At 41.8% G+C, this 15,678-nt stretch overlaps 2 non-coding genes across 2 annotated transcripts; one reads left to right on the plus strand and one right to left on the minus strand.

Moving 5' to 3' along the window:
* The first annotated feature begins 11,320 nt into the window (after nucleotides 1–11,320).
* trnas-uga (transfer RNA serine (anticodon UGA)) lies at nucleotides 11,321–11,402 on the plus strand. The gene has a single exon. It is a non-coding gene; the product is annotated as a tRNA-Ser (tRNA).
* Nucleotides 11,403–14,674: 3,272 nt separating this feature from the next.
* trnat-agu (transfer RNA threonine (anticodon AGU)) lies at nucleotides 14,675–14,748 on the minus strand. Its single transcript has one exon. It is a non-coding gene; the product is annotated as a tRNA-Thr (tRNA).
* Nucleotides 14,749–15,678: the final 930 nt, after the last annotated feature.

Below are 15,678 nucleotides of genomic sequence, written 5' to 3' on the forward strand. Positions count from 1 at the left end.
AGAACAAGTTACGTTCTGCCGCACTAATTAGCTCTAACTATAAGCTTTTTCAAAAAGGAAGGTTGAAAGTGGTAGATTATTCTACAGGAGAGGGGCTTGATGACTAAAAACTCTGGCTCCTACTCTACTTTTAGAGACTTTAGGGACGAAAAGTAAGCTTTCTATGCGAAGTGCCTTTTAAAAAATGTAATATGTTATCTCCAGGATCTCTGGTTTCGGGTTGATTGTTCAACATTCAAAAATATGATAATAAAATAAACTTTTGGCTCAGATTGGCTGATCTCATAGTTTCATGTGGAACAATTGCACTAACATTGTTTAAGATTGGCTGAGTTTAAGTAAACTTTAAATAAAATGGACGAATAGGAGAAATTATTCTGAATGTGTCAGAATATAACATAAGATACGTCATGTGGATAAAGTTATGTTGTCATAGGGCGGGTTCCATAGACTGTGGTTCCCAGGTGCTGCAGCTGAAGGAGAACCACTGGACGTGCTGATTGCAGCTAACTCGCTTCCACAATATTTCAAGGTCAAGTGACATGGGGATGTTTTGCAGAGCTTGTAAAAGTGTGTTCCTCTATGATTCTTCATCAGTGTCTTCTAAGAATTTTCTTAAATTCGTTCTTCAGAAGTTTTCTAAAAAACTTAGAAATTGTTTGCATCTGTGTTTTCATATTGACGAATGCCATGTGTTCGTAAGTTGAAAGCGCCGGTTAGTTTGTCCTAATTAGCATTGGTTAACGCCCCGCTGATGACCATAAAAGGCTGTGAGACTGCAGTGTCGTGTACAGAAATCACAGAAACTGAAAAGAATATTTAAGAAGCCTTAACTGAAGCAAAATTGGCTTGATCTCAGATTTGAAGTCAAAAGAAATATTGTCAAACCCAGAAGAGATAGGGGGGAAGGAAAAAGAAAAGGAAGCTGCACAGAGTTATCTGAGCAGGAGCTGCGCAGGTGAACCTTCAACCGAGCATTTGTGGACACTCGTTCTGAGTCTGATGTGACCCATCGAGAACGGACATGCCGGCCCGGTACTTACAAAATGTTTTTAAAAATATCTCAGGTCTTAGCACTGGCCTACAGTAAGCAATACGATTGATTTCAAATCCGTCCTTAATGTTTACAAGACACTAAAAGATATGGGACCCAAATATATTTAGAAATTTCTGATGTCTATTGGCACTAACAGGTGTCTTGAGCCTTTTTCAGAAATTCCCTCACACTAGGGGGGCCACGTGGATAGAGTGCGTAGAAACTACAGAGCCTCTCACTCTGACATTTACTTTCACACATGCACCTCCTCTGGAGAAAATACGGAGGAGCTGCGGCTGCAGCTTTAGAAACACAACAGCCATGTGGTCGAGCCACCATCCTTACAGTTTTCTTTGTTATCTGCCATCTTGTTTAGTTTTTTAAACACAACCCACACACCAACACACACACACACACACATGTATATAGTTTAATTTGTTGGGTCAGATATTGTTAATATCTGACAATATCTGACCCAAATAAAGTAACTTAAAAATAATCGAAATTATTCCAAATTAATATTTTAATATACATCTTTCTGACAACCACTTTATTGTGAATGTATTGATGACCAAGGCCCCACACTACAATTGTTTCGATTTTTCATACACTACAGTTATACTACAGTTGTGATTATTAAGATTGTATTATATAATATCTGGTATTTATGGTTGCTATTATAGTTGCTATTAGTTTCCTCAGGGTGCCATACAAACTAGAGCCACCACTGCCTACAAGGGAGGTTGCAAGAAGAGATGATTGTGGAAAAGGAAGAGTAACTTGCTGCTGGCTAACAAGTTTTGGTGGGATCAACCATGGCTTAGTCCCCTGGCAGTAAATTTCTATTTTCCTATATAAATGAAAAATAGAGATGGATCACTGCACCAATGGTAATTTTATTGCACTCATATAGTGCTTATTTAGTCTTAGCAACCAGACTGTACCTCACATTCACCCTTTCACACTGCACAAATATGTAGTAAATAAATGTGTCTGCCTAATTTAAGAGGTATATCTTTAGGATCTATAGGGTTAGACTGGTGTATTGATGAAATACATACACAAGTCATCCAGCAGGCAGTAAAACAGCTTTCTCAAGCTAATCTCTAATGGTGCAGAGCTGGCTGTACACTGCTGATCCAGACCTATTATCTAATTGCTTTAGCAGCCAGGAATGAGAACCCCCCACCCCCCCAATCCCCTTTTCTGTTGCGTAATTACTTTTTCCCCTTTCCATCACTCCATGATTGATAAGGTAATGTTTCTATGTGTATACTCATTGCACATTTTTCTATGATAAAGATCACTATAATAATTCTATTCATTATTAGTATTCTCATATCTATTTTGTCATAGAGAAAGTGCATGGATGCAATATATAAGAACCTGTTTGAGGGTGAATTGAACAGTTGGAATTGGTCTACGGACTTTTCAAATTTATGTGAGGCTGCATTAGCAATGAAAAAATGAATTGCCTTCACTATGCTTCCTTTTTGTACAATGTGGTGTGTTGAGATTCATCTATGGTGCATACAGTAGAACTGTGCCAAAAGTTTGAATTAGCTTGCACTTTTGGCTGAAAGCTACTGCTTGACAAATGACTACAACAAATCATCACCCTATTGAAATAAATGTTTGCTCAGTAAAATGACCTGTGCAATAGAATTATGAAGAATGCGACTCGATCAGCACTTCTGGAGCATTATCTGGCATAGATTTCTCCAGCTGATCAAAAAAACCCAACTTGACCTGATCTTACCACACACATGTCGTACATAGTCACTTTCTATTCGCTGGCAGAAGATAGACTGCACAAAGAGAAGAGAGCACATTTCTCCAATATTAGCATCGCTACACTGGCTTCCAGTTAAATCTAGAATAGAATTTAAAATTCTCCTCCTCACCTTCAAGGCCCTTAATAATATAGCGCCTTTTTACCTTAAAGCCTACTTGTCGTCCCTAAATTCTCTAAAAGTAGAGTAGGAGCCAGAGCTTTTAGCCATCAAGCCCCTCGGCTGTGGAATAGTCTACCACTTTCAGTTCGGGAGGCAGTCACCATCTGTTCGTTTAAGAGTAGGCTCAAAACCTTCCTTTTTGATAAAGCTTATAGTTAGAGCTAATTAGTGCGCCAGAACGTTACTTGTTCTATTTTATGACACATGACACACGGAGCTTCTCTTTCCAGCTTCTCCTTCCTCTTCTCCATCCCTATCCCCCTTCCCCGGAATCCCTTTGCTTTATCACCCGCAGATCCAGGGCCTCTGTGGCCGCACCATGGATTGCGGTTTGTGGATCGCGCACTGGGGGTCGTGGTGTTGGATCCAGTGTGGCGGATTCTGAATCATGTGGGCTGATCATGGTGCTGGTGGCGGACCCTGTGTCGCGTTGGCATTGGGCACGGGCGGTGGACCAGGACCGCGGTGGTTGGCTGGTGATGGGTCCTGGTGGGCGGCGGTGGACGGTGACTGAGGACTAGAGTGGCGTCTGGTCTGGATGGTGGATCGTGGTCTAGATGGTTGCTGAGCATGGACTGTGCTTGCAGCGGGACTGCTTGGCATGTCATGTTGGGGTTGTCCTTCGGGATGCTTACCCTCATCAAATGCTGCTACAGACTTTGATTATTGATGATGTTCTCCTGCACGTGGCATCTATTGCACTTCTGTCCGTCCTGGGAGAGGGATCCCTCACATGTGGCTCTCTCTGAGGTTTCTACATATTTTTACCCTGTTAAAAGGGTTTTTAGTAGTTTTTCCTTACTCTTGCTGAGGGTTAAGGACAGAGGATGTCACACCCTGTTAAAGCCCTATGAGATGAATTGTAATTTGTGAATATGGGCTATACAAATAAAATTTGATTGATTGATTGATTGTATATTCCCTTCTGTATCAGGAGTGTTCTTTCTTTGCATTCGTTTCGATGTCTCACAATCGCATATTCACAGAAGAACTTTCACTAATACGCAAGCAAAGACACACAACAGATCTGCTCCGCATTGTCTCGGGCTAGGGACCTGATCCTTTCCATTGCCATCCCCAAGGAACACAAACCCAGCGTGGACGAGGAGGATACTTCCATACCAGAGATTTGTGGATATACACGACATGTGTGGGCACGCTGCGGACAGACTCAATGGCCTGCGGCTGTTGCAGATCTCCCCAAAGGCAAATTCGGCTCCGCTCATGAAAGGAAGGAAAAGGAGAATGACGCCCTACAGCTCTGTCTCCCATGGAAAGCACCTGCAATGGTACAGTAGCCCTGAGTATGAATAGTTTAACAGAAGCAGAGGCTGGCGGGATTCTATTCGATGTATACAGCGATTTTCGAGTCCACTCAAAGCACTTTACAGTATCATACAGTAAACCTATGTACAGCAATTTTTCTATGAGGTGGCGAAGACTGGGATCGAACCTCCGACATTCTGGTTCAATCGCTGGACGTGGCATCTGCAACTACTACAATTAGCGACAATATCTTTATTGAGAGCAGGCTTTTCCCCAGGGTGGTTGCTAGGCCCAGTGGCAGGTGACCTTTAAAACAGGTCTTAAACAGATATATAGCCTTACATGAAAGTTTATGCTCATGTGTCACTACCTCATCCTTTGCCTCCTCTTCCAACTAATCTCTCGCTGTCCCTCCTTGTGTGTTTGAGTGTGTGTGTGTGCGTGTGTGTGTGTGTGTGTGTGTGTGTGTGTGTGTGTGTGTGTGTGTGTGTGTGTGTGTGTGTGTGTGTGTGTGTGATAACATAGAGACAGGTGTGCAAGAGTCAGGTTACCAGCTGCCACTGACTCTGGCCTCTGTCTCTTGCTTTTTTTTTTACAGTATCAAAGGTACTGAACAAAACCGACCCGCTGTTGCAAGATTGTTGCTGCTTCTGCTTTTGGATCGGCGCTGACGTACATTGCATGTCTGGTGTCCTTGTACCATGCCGTAGTACCCTGCCGCACGTCCTCCCTCCTACTCCCCCGCTGACCTGCACTCACTTTTCACGTTGACAGTTGACACTGGTCAGAGGTTCTTAGAACACATGAAGTGCCCTAGTCTGCTGTACGTTAAAACAATTCCAGAATCACAGGCTGTGTTAAGAACAACATGTGCAGCTGTTCTGCTTCCAGGGAGCTGGGCTGTTGTGGAATCACTGTCACCTCCAGTAGATGGCTGCCTGACAAAAACATCAATTTTTTTTTTATATTTTAGCAGTGCCTTCATCCTTTAAAGGAGACATAATATGCTCATTTTACCACAAGTTAATGTGGTTCCTTGTGGTCTTAATGAAATGTATTTAACATATTTTGGTCACAATACCACAAGGATCATTTAAACAGCACCCTTTTACCCTGTCTAAAACAACCCACCTCAGATTGACCTGCTTTGAGTGCCTGTTCCTTTCAAAGTTAACATCGCATCTATTATGAGTGTGGGGGGGCAGGGGGGGATGAGCTGGGGGGCCAAGGCCACGTAAGAGGGACTCCCATTTTGCTTGTGACGAGAGAAGGATACGGAAGCTCATTTGGCCAGCTAGCGTATATTGTTTGGTAGCTTGTGACAAAGAGGCCACGCTTATGATATTACGAAACGTCAGTGTTGAACATCACTCACATGCACAGCCATCCATTGAACACGCACAACAAATGTAGAGCACACTGATCTCAGATCTGATTTTATGTTTAACCAGCAGAGGTCATTGATTAATTGAACTATTCCAATTCCAAAGCTATGGTGTGCAAAGAGACCAGAACCAGGCTGATAGTCAAACAGTAGCTCAAAGATTGTAGGGGAGTTAGAACTGTTCCCACTGAGGCTAGTCTCTTCTTTAACTATTGCCTTTCACAGTCACTACCCTTGCTAGAGAATTAATAAGCCAGTGATCTTCTTAAATCTCTGCTTGAGTCTTGGTGATTTGATGGCCTGGTGTGATTGATGTCCGGCATTTGGGACAGAAAATGGATGTCTCTCTAAAGAGTACACGTAAAGTAAGTGTAAGTTACGGGCCAGGTTTAGTTTTGGGCTGCTGTCATTGTTGGCTACTACGGTCGGGTTGTGTGCTTTGAAATGTTTTTTCCACATGCCAAGTCCCTACATTCACCACAGCTTTAATTAGGTAAATATTGTAAGGTGTCATTACCACATTACCGGGGCGTCTGTGACTGAAATGTAGAGGGGTCCTCCTCCAAACTGAAGGTCGGCAGTTCGATGCCCAGTCTCCCCCATCTGCATGCCGAAGTGTCCTTGGGCAAGATACTGAACCCTGAATTGCCCCTCATAGAACAAGAAAGTGCTGCTAATAAATGCACTGTATAAATGTGTGTGTGAATGGTTGAATGTAAAACTGTACTATAAAGAGCTTTGAGCGGTCATCAAGACTAGAAAAGCACTATATAAATACAAAACCATTTACCATTACTGGAAGGCGAATGATGAATGCCATTTCTCTGACATCTGGGTCAAAGTAAATGGGTACTGAACAGCATAGGGTTTATGTTAAGTGGGCCTGTAGTGGCTGTGGTGAGGATGTATTGTGCTAAGGAGAAAAAGACAAGATATCGGGAAATTCTTCCCGTAGCTAGACGGTTAAATAAGGATCAGATTTCTCTGAACATGTCAGTATTGTAACCAGTTGTGTGAGCCGAATCAACCTGTACTACAAACAGCAGAGTATTCATGAAAGCTGCATTCCTGAGCAACTTTTTGCCATGAGTATTGAGCCCTAAGACCAGGCCCTGTACTGTTTTCAATGGAGGCTAACTGGCCTCATTGATAATATATGATTAGTTCGTAATCCATAATACATCCATATTGTTCAAGGCTAAACTTCCGTCCATTCAACAATTATAGGATTCGCTGAGATGGTTATAAGGCCAAGGGTCATGAGGGGAGCACGACTATATCCTCTTAATGGTAGTGACTTACATGGTTGTGGTCATTATTAGAGACACACTACACTTGAAAGCTAGTTCTGTCTTTGAGCCCACCTGTCCAGTTGGTTGGCATAGTACCACAATCCCAATTTTTTAGGTGTAGTGTGTCACTACTATTAAAACGATGTGGATTTTGCCTTTAGAGCTTCTGGACTTTTGTCCAGATTTTTCTAGGCAAAATAAAAAGTGGGTTCTTCTGCATTGATGTGGTTGACCCGACAAACCTTGAAAAGATGTGATTCATCAGGAGTCAGGAGGTAGGCAGATATTTAAGGTGGCAGGGCATTCCATCCACTTGGTGAATGCACATGTACGGTGGGGATTATAGCCTATGACTGATTGTGTGGCCAGCCATATTCAGGTTGGAGGTGTGACCAAGGGAAACACATGTCCCTTTTTTACAAGGAAGTTGGATGGGTTTACTGGTTGAACCTGGCCACATACCTTTGACATAGTCAGCTAGGTCTTTATGCTTTTGTGGCCAGTAGACAACCTGTATAACAGCCACTGGCGGTTTTGGGCACGAACCGGGCAGCCGCCCGGGGCGGCACCTTCCCATGTCACGTGGGGGGTGGCATGAGCACCCCAAAAAATAAATATAATCATCTGGCCTGCGAAGCGGTTTTCTATTATCTATCATTTCACTGTGTGGGGAATTGGGGAATTGGCAAATTGGCGCCCCCTGCTTGATGCTGTGTGAGAAGGAACAGGGAAGGGGAGGGGTCGGGTGGAACAGTTCACCGCTGGGTCTTCCAAATGGAACGGACAAGGGGGGGAACGGGGGATCCACTGTGTGGAGCAGTGATTCTCAAACTGTGTGGCGCGCCCGCGGAGGCTTAAACTAATATTATAGCCGAACCAATGTTTTAACGTCTGCATCTCTTTAACGGCGGAGCTGTAAACAAATCGGCTCTTTCGCTGTAGCAAGGGGTCTGCAACCCGAGGCTCTGATTGATTCTTTGTTTATTGACATTAACTGCAAAGGCGCATGGTCAGTGATCAGTGTGAATTTATGGGGATTGGGTGCTCCTTCCACTGCTGTACCTTGGAGAGTACTGCCCCAATACCCACCTCTGAGGTGTCTGCCTGAACCACTAACTCCTTGTTAAAGTCCAGGAACAGATGGCATTTTTTAGGCTGGTGACTGTCTCTTAGCTGTTAGGTCCGTTAGAGGGGCAATGAGTACAGAAATGTTAGGAACAAAGCCCTTGAGGTAGTTTGCAAGCCCTACAAAATATTTCAGTTGTCTCTTTTTAACTGGACGTGCACAGTCTTGTGACAAAGAGAGTCTTAGTTTGGCATCTTGCCGTTTGACAAGGCCCTGGCCTATTGTGTATCGGAGGCTCTTGGTTTCACTGTATGCTAGCCTGCAGTTGCTGGGACCATCTGTGAGCCTGCACACAGTGCATCCAGCACCATATGTATCTTGGGTAGATGATTTTCCTATTCTGTGCTATGTATCACTATTTCATCTCAGTAGATTGCAGCATCATTTTTTGGGGTCGCAGGACCTGGTCTACTAGCCGTTGGGAGGTGGCAGATGCTCTGTGCAGTAATGGTAATTTGGTGCACTGAAAAGCCCCTCACATGTTGCAAGCCTGTTTTCTCCTTTGAAACTGGACATAGCATCTGGACCAGACTCTTGTAATCTCACACCTAAACTTCTGCAGCTCCATCCTGGCAGGTCTACCTGCTAGTGCCATCTGACCACTGCAGCTCATCCAGATTGCAGCAGCTTTACTGGTCTTTAACCAACCTAAGTTCACTCACACTATTCCACTCATACACTCCTTTCACTTGTTGTCAGTGGCTAGCCAAATCAGTTTCAAGACATTAGTACTTGCATACCGTGCTGCAAATGGATTAGACCCAGTTTACATCCAGGACATGGTTAAACCTTACACCCAAGCATGTCCATTCCGCTCTGATTCGGCTAATCGACTCGCTGCTCCCTCACTGCGAGGGACAGCTAGCCAAAATCAACAAAATCACAACTGTTTGATGTCCTGGCTCAAAAATGGTGGAACGAGCTCCTCAGTTCAGCAGAAAGTCTAAACATCCTCTGCCGCATACTAAAGACTACACCTTGGCTAAGAAGATTATGGTCTAATAATCAAACAGTCAAAGTTGCACTTATAAGTAGCACCTACATCTAGCACTTTGTTGTTTGGCCTTTTTAAAGCTAATGTTCTAACATGATTTTTGCTGTTCTGGGTTTGTGTCCTCATGATTGAATTGGTTATTTGCAGTTGATTTGTGTAAAAGCGTCAGCTAAATGCTATGAAATGTAATTTCATGAAAAAGCCCTGGGAGCCCAGGAAGTTAGTATTTATCTGGTGGTGCATGTTTCCCCCCCCACCCCCAATTTTTTGTTTAAAACAAAAAAACATTAGTTTTTTGTTTCAGTTATAAAGGTTCAGTGTATAGAATTTAGTGACATCTAGTGGTAAAGTTGCATCTTACAGCTGAATACCACTTTACCCTCTCCTTACAAACATGAAAGAGAACCTGTTGTAGCTTTCAGTTATAAATATAAAAATTCAAAAGGGGTTTGTCCAGTTTGGACTACTGTAAAAAAAACACAACAGCCTCCATAGAGAGGACCTGCTACTGATGTGAAGTATTTGAATATAAAGGGCCCATTCTAGGGTAAAGAAAAACAACAGTTCTTACAATTTAGAATAAATACAGCAGTTGAATCATATTTTATATTCAAATTCCCACAATGGGGAAGGTGCAACTTTACAGCAGCAAGGGCAGTAAAACATTTACGTCAGTAAAGTTACATGCAATACTAATAAAAGTAAAAGTAAATATAGAAACATTTAACTGGAATAAAACAATAATATATACAGTGAACGAATATGTACAGTGAAATGGAATTAAGAGAGAAAGAGTTTTTTTTTTTAGTTTTTCCTGACTCTTGTTGAGGGTTAAGGACAGAGGATTTCACAACTTGTTAAAGCCCTATGAGACAAATTGTGATTTGTGAATAGGGGCTATACGAATACAATTTGATTGATTGAGAGGGGCAGGCGCAGCACCTCAGCTGACACAGTGTGAAAACACACACCTACCAACTGAGAGGTGCACAGCTGAGGTAACAAGGTAACAAGAGTCACAAATCTATCATCACCTCAATCAGAACAATAAAAATAATCCTAACAATGATAATATCTACCATTATTCTCTTATAAAACGAGTAACTGATTCTGCAAATATATCTCCGATAATATGCAAGAGATATTTTTCAACATTGTTGAGTTGTTTCTTTCTAAAAAACTTTCTGGAAGTGCAGGCTGAGGGATATACTGCAGCTGAGGAGCAGTACACATATGCAGCATCTTGGACTACCTGTCCAACCATCCTCAGTATGTGAGGACCCGGGACTGTGTGCAAGAAAATCTCTCTACTGAAGGGGGCCCTGTAGCGAACGGCTGTGGAAGACTTCTAACACAACTGACCCTTCTGCCTCTGATGACTGTGCAATCGGCAGCCTCATCATAGATGAGGACGACAGGGAGTACAGAGAACCTGGACTTTGTGGACTCCTGCCAGCAGCCTCCAGATGCTAAGTGGATTAAAGTTGCCTGAGTTATCACTTTGACAGACAGATTTCACAACACTGCTCAACCAGAATCTCAGGCTGGCCCTTTAATCAGGACAAAAGCAATAGGGCTCGAGCAGCTTGTGTGACTAAAGAAAACCGTTCCAACCCGAAAGAAAAAATAATGCTGTGCTGATGGTGTTGATCAGCCTATTGTTTGGACTGTACACATATGGCAAAATACAAAATTTCAAACCATTTTAAGTTGCCACATAGCTCTAAAATACAACTGACCCAGCTGTTATGAGGCCTATCTAAAATTAAAATAAATTCTGTATAATTAGATCACATTTAATTTAGCTGACGCTTTATCCAAAGTGACTTACAATAAATGCATTCAACCATGAGGGTACAATCCCAGAACAACAAGACTGTGAATATATATTTTTTTTATTTACATGGCTTTTCTCCCCTGGCGTCTGATCTCTCCTCACATTGTTGGCACAAATGAATATGTGCATTAAATAAAAGGGGATCGAGAGTGTGCCCGTTGCTGAAATTCGTGTACATCCATCACTGGTCTAGTTGGGGACTGCTGCACTCTTGTGGCCTTTTAGGGTTATGACCGTTTGTGTAGCCGAACGTTGACCTGCATATGTAACCAGGCGAAGCGAGGCACCGTGCTCCATTCGTGTTGCTTCGGGACTGAAAAAAAAAAAAATGTACAGGGATGTAGATGATCTGCAAAACGTTTTTAAACCATGGACATTCGAGTCTTTCCCCATTATTAAATTTGACTAACATGTAAATTGAAGGCACCGGGCTGCGATGGCCGAGTGGTTAAGGCGTTGGACTTGAAATCCAATGGGATCTTCCCGCGCAGGTTCGAACCCTGCTCGCAGCGTTTTTTTTATTTTTTATATATTATCTGGTCGTAATTATGTATTCATGATGTAATAGAGTTACTCCTTTAAATCAAAGCAGTAATACTGGTATAATAATGAGCAAGTTACAAATGGCGATCAAAGTCACATTTATGTAGCCTGTCAGACTCACAATTCTAGTCAGAATGTGAGTCTGAGACCGCTTCATTGGGCTGTGATTATGGGGCGTGTTTCAACTGACCAGGAAATAAAATTCCTCTCCGCTCAATTGGATAGACCTACAACCAATCAGAGCAACGTAGTATGTGACGTATGCTGAGCAACGCATTGTGAGTTATTTACTACGCCGGGTTCACACCGGACGCTTAAGCGCAGCGCCAAGCCTTAAATTACAGCTGGCTCCCATCCACTCCCATGTTAAAACTTTGTGCCGGTCACACCGGAGGCTGAAGCACCGCGCTGCGCCAAGGCTGCCTCGCGCTGTGCAGCGATCGTTTCGGCGTCGAGTCTATTTTTTGCGCTTGACGCGAGTGTATCTCACCAGGAAACGATTCTTAAATGTCCCCCTCTGCCCATCCACTACAGCCACACAAGCAGTGATACAGATAAAAAGAGAGAGAGAGGGGACTACGTATTCTCCACATAGCCTTGAGTGGAGAATACGTAATTTACCCCCGACACCCGACTTTTAACGGAGCAAACAGCGAAGTTCTTCAACATGGATAACATTAAATTAATAATTGAAGTGGAGAAGTGCAGTGAGTTGTATGATCCTCGGAACATGTTGTATAAAGACACCACCAAGAAAGACAAATGTTTGGACGCTGTTGCTTAATGTTGGAGCAACAAGTAAGTATATGCTTTTAATCTACTGGATCGGGTGATATTATTAGCGCTGCCCGGCGGTTCAGCGTCGCTTCAGTGTCCGGTGTGAACAGCCAAGCGCCGGCGCGATTGGCCCGGTCGGGCATAATTTCTCCTCAACCGAGCGACTCCAGATCGAACTTCCCGACCTAAAATGTTGTGGGCGGGGCTAAATTCGTCTGGCATCCAGGCTAACATTTATGATTTGCACGTAATATAAAGGTGGTTGCTGAGTAAAGAAAAAGAAAATGGAGGACGGCACATGACTTAAGTATAAATAAATACAGAAATAAATAAGGAAATAAATACAGAAACACAGAAATAAATGTCTTAAATTAATTTCCACATTTATTTATTACCACATTTATTTATGTTTTTCTGTGGCGTATGCTAATGAGAAAGGCGGTCTTTCTCATTAGACCGCCTCTTATGTTGTATTTGTCAGAGGAGTGCGTTGTTCCAGTTCTACTTCTTCTGCCTTTCAATGCTGACTGTTGTGTCAGTTCAAACTTAGAATAAACTAGTTCAAAGTTTAGTTTATGCAGATAAAAATGAACTTCATGAAAAGATGGTGCAGCGATAGATGAACCTGAGATAGTACTGAATATCACAGTAAGCCAACACAAAAAAAACAAGTTTAATGATAAACCAAAACGACCAGCAGGTGGCGAAGCTATGGAGGACCATCATGACTTAAGTAAAAATAAATAAATAAATAAATGTATAAATAAATACAGAAATAAATGAATAAATAAAAAAGGAAATAAATAAATAAATACATAAATAAATAAATAAATATGTTAATACCAAGAGAAATGTCAAAATAAATGTCTTAAATATATTTGCACATTTATTTTTTCCATGATACATTTCCTTTTCATTTGCAGTGTCCTTATGCTAATGAGAAAGGCGGGCCTAACCGCAGTCTCATGCAGGATTGGTCACAAGAGTGTAATGATCCAGCCCTACTACTTCTGCCTCTCAATGCTGGTGTCCAGTAGCTGTTTGCAGCGTTGAGCCCGTTCACACTTCAAATGAATTAGTTCAAGTTCAGAGGGTTAGTTAAGGATATTTTTTATTGGGATGATTTAGGTATCAGTAGTCCTGACTGTGAGCGTCACGTCTCGTGTTGCACAAGGAGCGAGCCGAGAGGAGGAGGAGGAAACAGAAACTCCAGCTCGGTACAAACCACCTGCAGCCTCTGCTCAGATCATGAAGCCGCTGATCTCTGAGCAGATGTGACCAGAGAAGCTCTGTGTTTTCACTGTTACCACTGTTCTACAAAGTCACTAACTGGCTGTTTCACGGTGAAGAGCTCAAGTCTCAGTCCCTTCCCGTGTCTCTGAGCCAGTGTGTGCGGAGCGCAGGGGCTGTGTGTGTGTGTAGCTCAGTTGACCAATCCTGCTCGAGACTGAAGTGAGGTCCGCCTTTCTCATTAGCATAAGGACATGCGGAAATAAATAAATGTGGAAATAAATGAAAGTTGGAATAAAAGTGGAAATAAATAAATAAATGTGGAAATAAGTTTAAGACATTGATTCATTTAATTCTGCATTTATTTCCACATTTATTTATTTATTTCCACATTTATTCCAACTTTTATTTTTCGATTTCAGTGTCCTTATACTTTGTAGAACAGTGGAAACAGTGAAAACACAGAGCTTCTCTGGTCACATCTGCTCAGAGATCAGCGGCTTCATGATCTGAGCAGAAGCTGCAGGTGGTTTGTACCGAGCTGGAGTTTCTGTTTCCTCCTTCTCCTCTCGGCTCACTCATTGTGCTCAGTACAACACGAGACGTGACGCTCACAGTCAGAACTACTGACACCTAAATCATCCCAATAAAAAATAACCTTAAATAACCCTCTGAACTTGATTTAGTTCATTTTGTGTGAACTGGCTCAACGCTGCAAACAGCTACTGGACACCAGTCAGCATTGAGAGGCAGAAGTATTAGGGCTGGATCATTACACTCCTGTGACCAATCCTGCATGAGACTGCGGTTAGGCCCGCCTTTCTCATTAGCATAAGGATACTGCAAATGAAAAGGAAATGTATCAGGGAATAAATAAATGTTAAAATATATTTAAGACATTTCTTTTGACATTTCTTTTGGTATTAACATATTTATTTATTTATTTCTGTATTCATTTATTTATTTCCTTTTTTATTTATTTATTTATTTATTTCTCTATTTATTTATACATTTATTTATTTTTACTTATGTCATGTATGGTCCTCCATATAGTCCTCCATATATGGACACAGAAATACATAAATAAATAAATGTGGAAAAAATCAAGGAAATAATTAAATAAATGTGGATTAAAAATGTAATACCTTTCTGAGCGAAGAAGAAGAAAAGAAGAACAAGAACAAGTGTCAGTGTAGAAACGTAAAACCTACATTGTGTGATGAAGTCATAGAAAAGGCACCACTGGGATTTGAACCCAGGATCTCCTGTTTACTAGACAGGCGCTTTAACCAACTAAGCCACGGCACCATGTGGCACACTACAGAAAATTTGGGGATTATATTCATGTGTGGCTATGCTTATATATATATGCGTAGGTATATATATATATATACCTGTGATCATGATAATAATTGTATTTGTGTACACTGCAGGGATGTCCAAACTACGGCCCGCGGGCCAACTGCAGCCCGCCATCCATTTTGAATTGGCCCAGAGAAAAAAAAACTATTTAGTAGCACTTAAATTGCACTTACTTATAGCACTCTGTAGTTTTGCTTTAATTTTTGAAGAAATTCTTGATTTTTGTACTGGGTTTGTACCCTCGGGCCTGAAGGCACTTATAGTAAGTCACTTTGGATATAAGCGTCAGCTTATTGTAATGTATTGTAATGTAATTTAATGTGATGGACTATGGTCCACTGTGGAATCAACTGCTGTACTTGCATACTCTGTGTAAAATTATTTAAAACCACATTCAAATACACAGTTGAATTCCTGCAGACCTTGAACACATACATAAATAAAATTTGATCGATGATTTTTGAATTATAAGCCGGTTACTTTACAATAATGTCATGTCTTTAGGTTTCTTGTGATTTATATGCGGAAAAGACATCGCTGAAGGACATGTGGGGATTTGCAGAATGCAAAGAGAAAACCGAAACCAGTTCAGTCTGTAGATGAGGAGCTCATTTAGTCACACATGATGCTTTTGGTCACAGAGGTGTCGATTTCTTTGTTCAAAGTGTTTGTGGTATTTTAACACATAGGCCCCATCCTAAGAAGAAGACTATAAATACAGTAGGAAGCTTCAGATAGCAGTGCCATTTCATGAAATGTATTATACATAGAGTTCCATTATTGTGGCACGCCCATTCTTACACAATCCAGACTGATGCCAAGATAACTAAGAATTAAAAGATTTTCTCTGTTCTGTAAAACAAATGCACAGATGTA

The sequence above is a fragment of the Platichthys flesus genome, chromosome 24 (genome assembly GCF_949316205.1).
Source record: "Platichthys flesus chromosome 24, fPlaFle2.1, whole genome shotgun sequence".
Lineage (NCBI taxonomy): Eukaryota > Metazoa > Chordata > Actinopteri > Pleuronectiformes > Pleuronectidae > Platichthys > Platichthys flesus.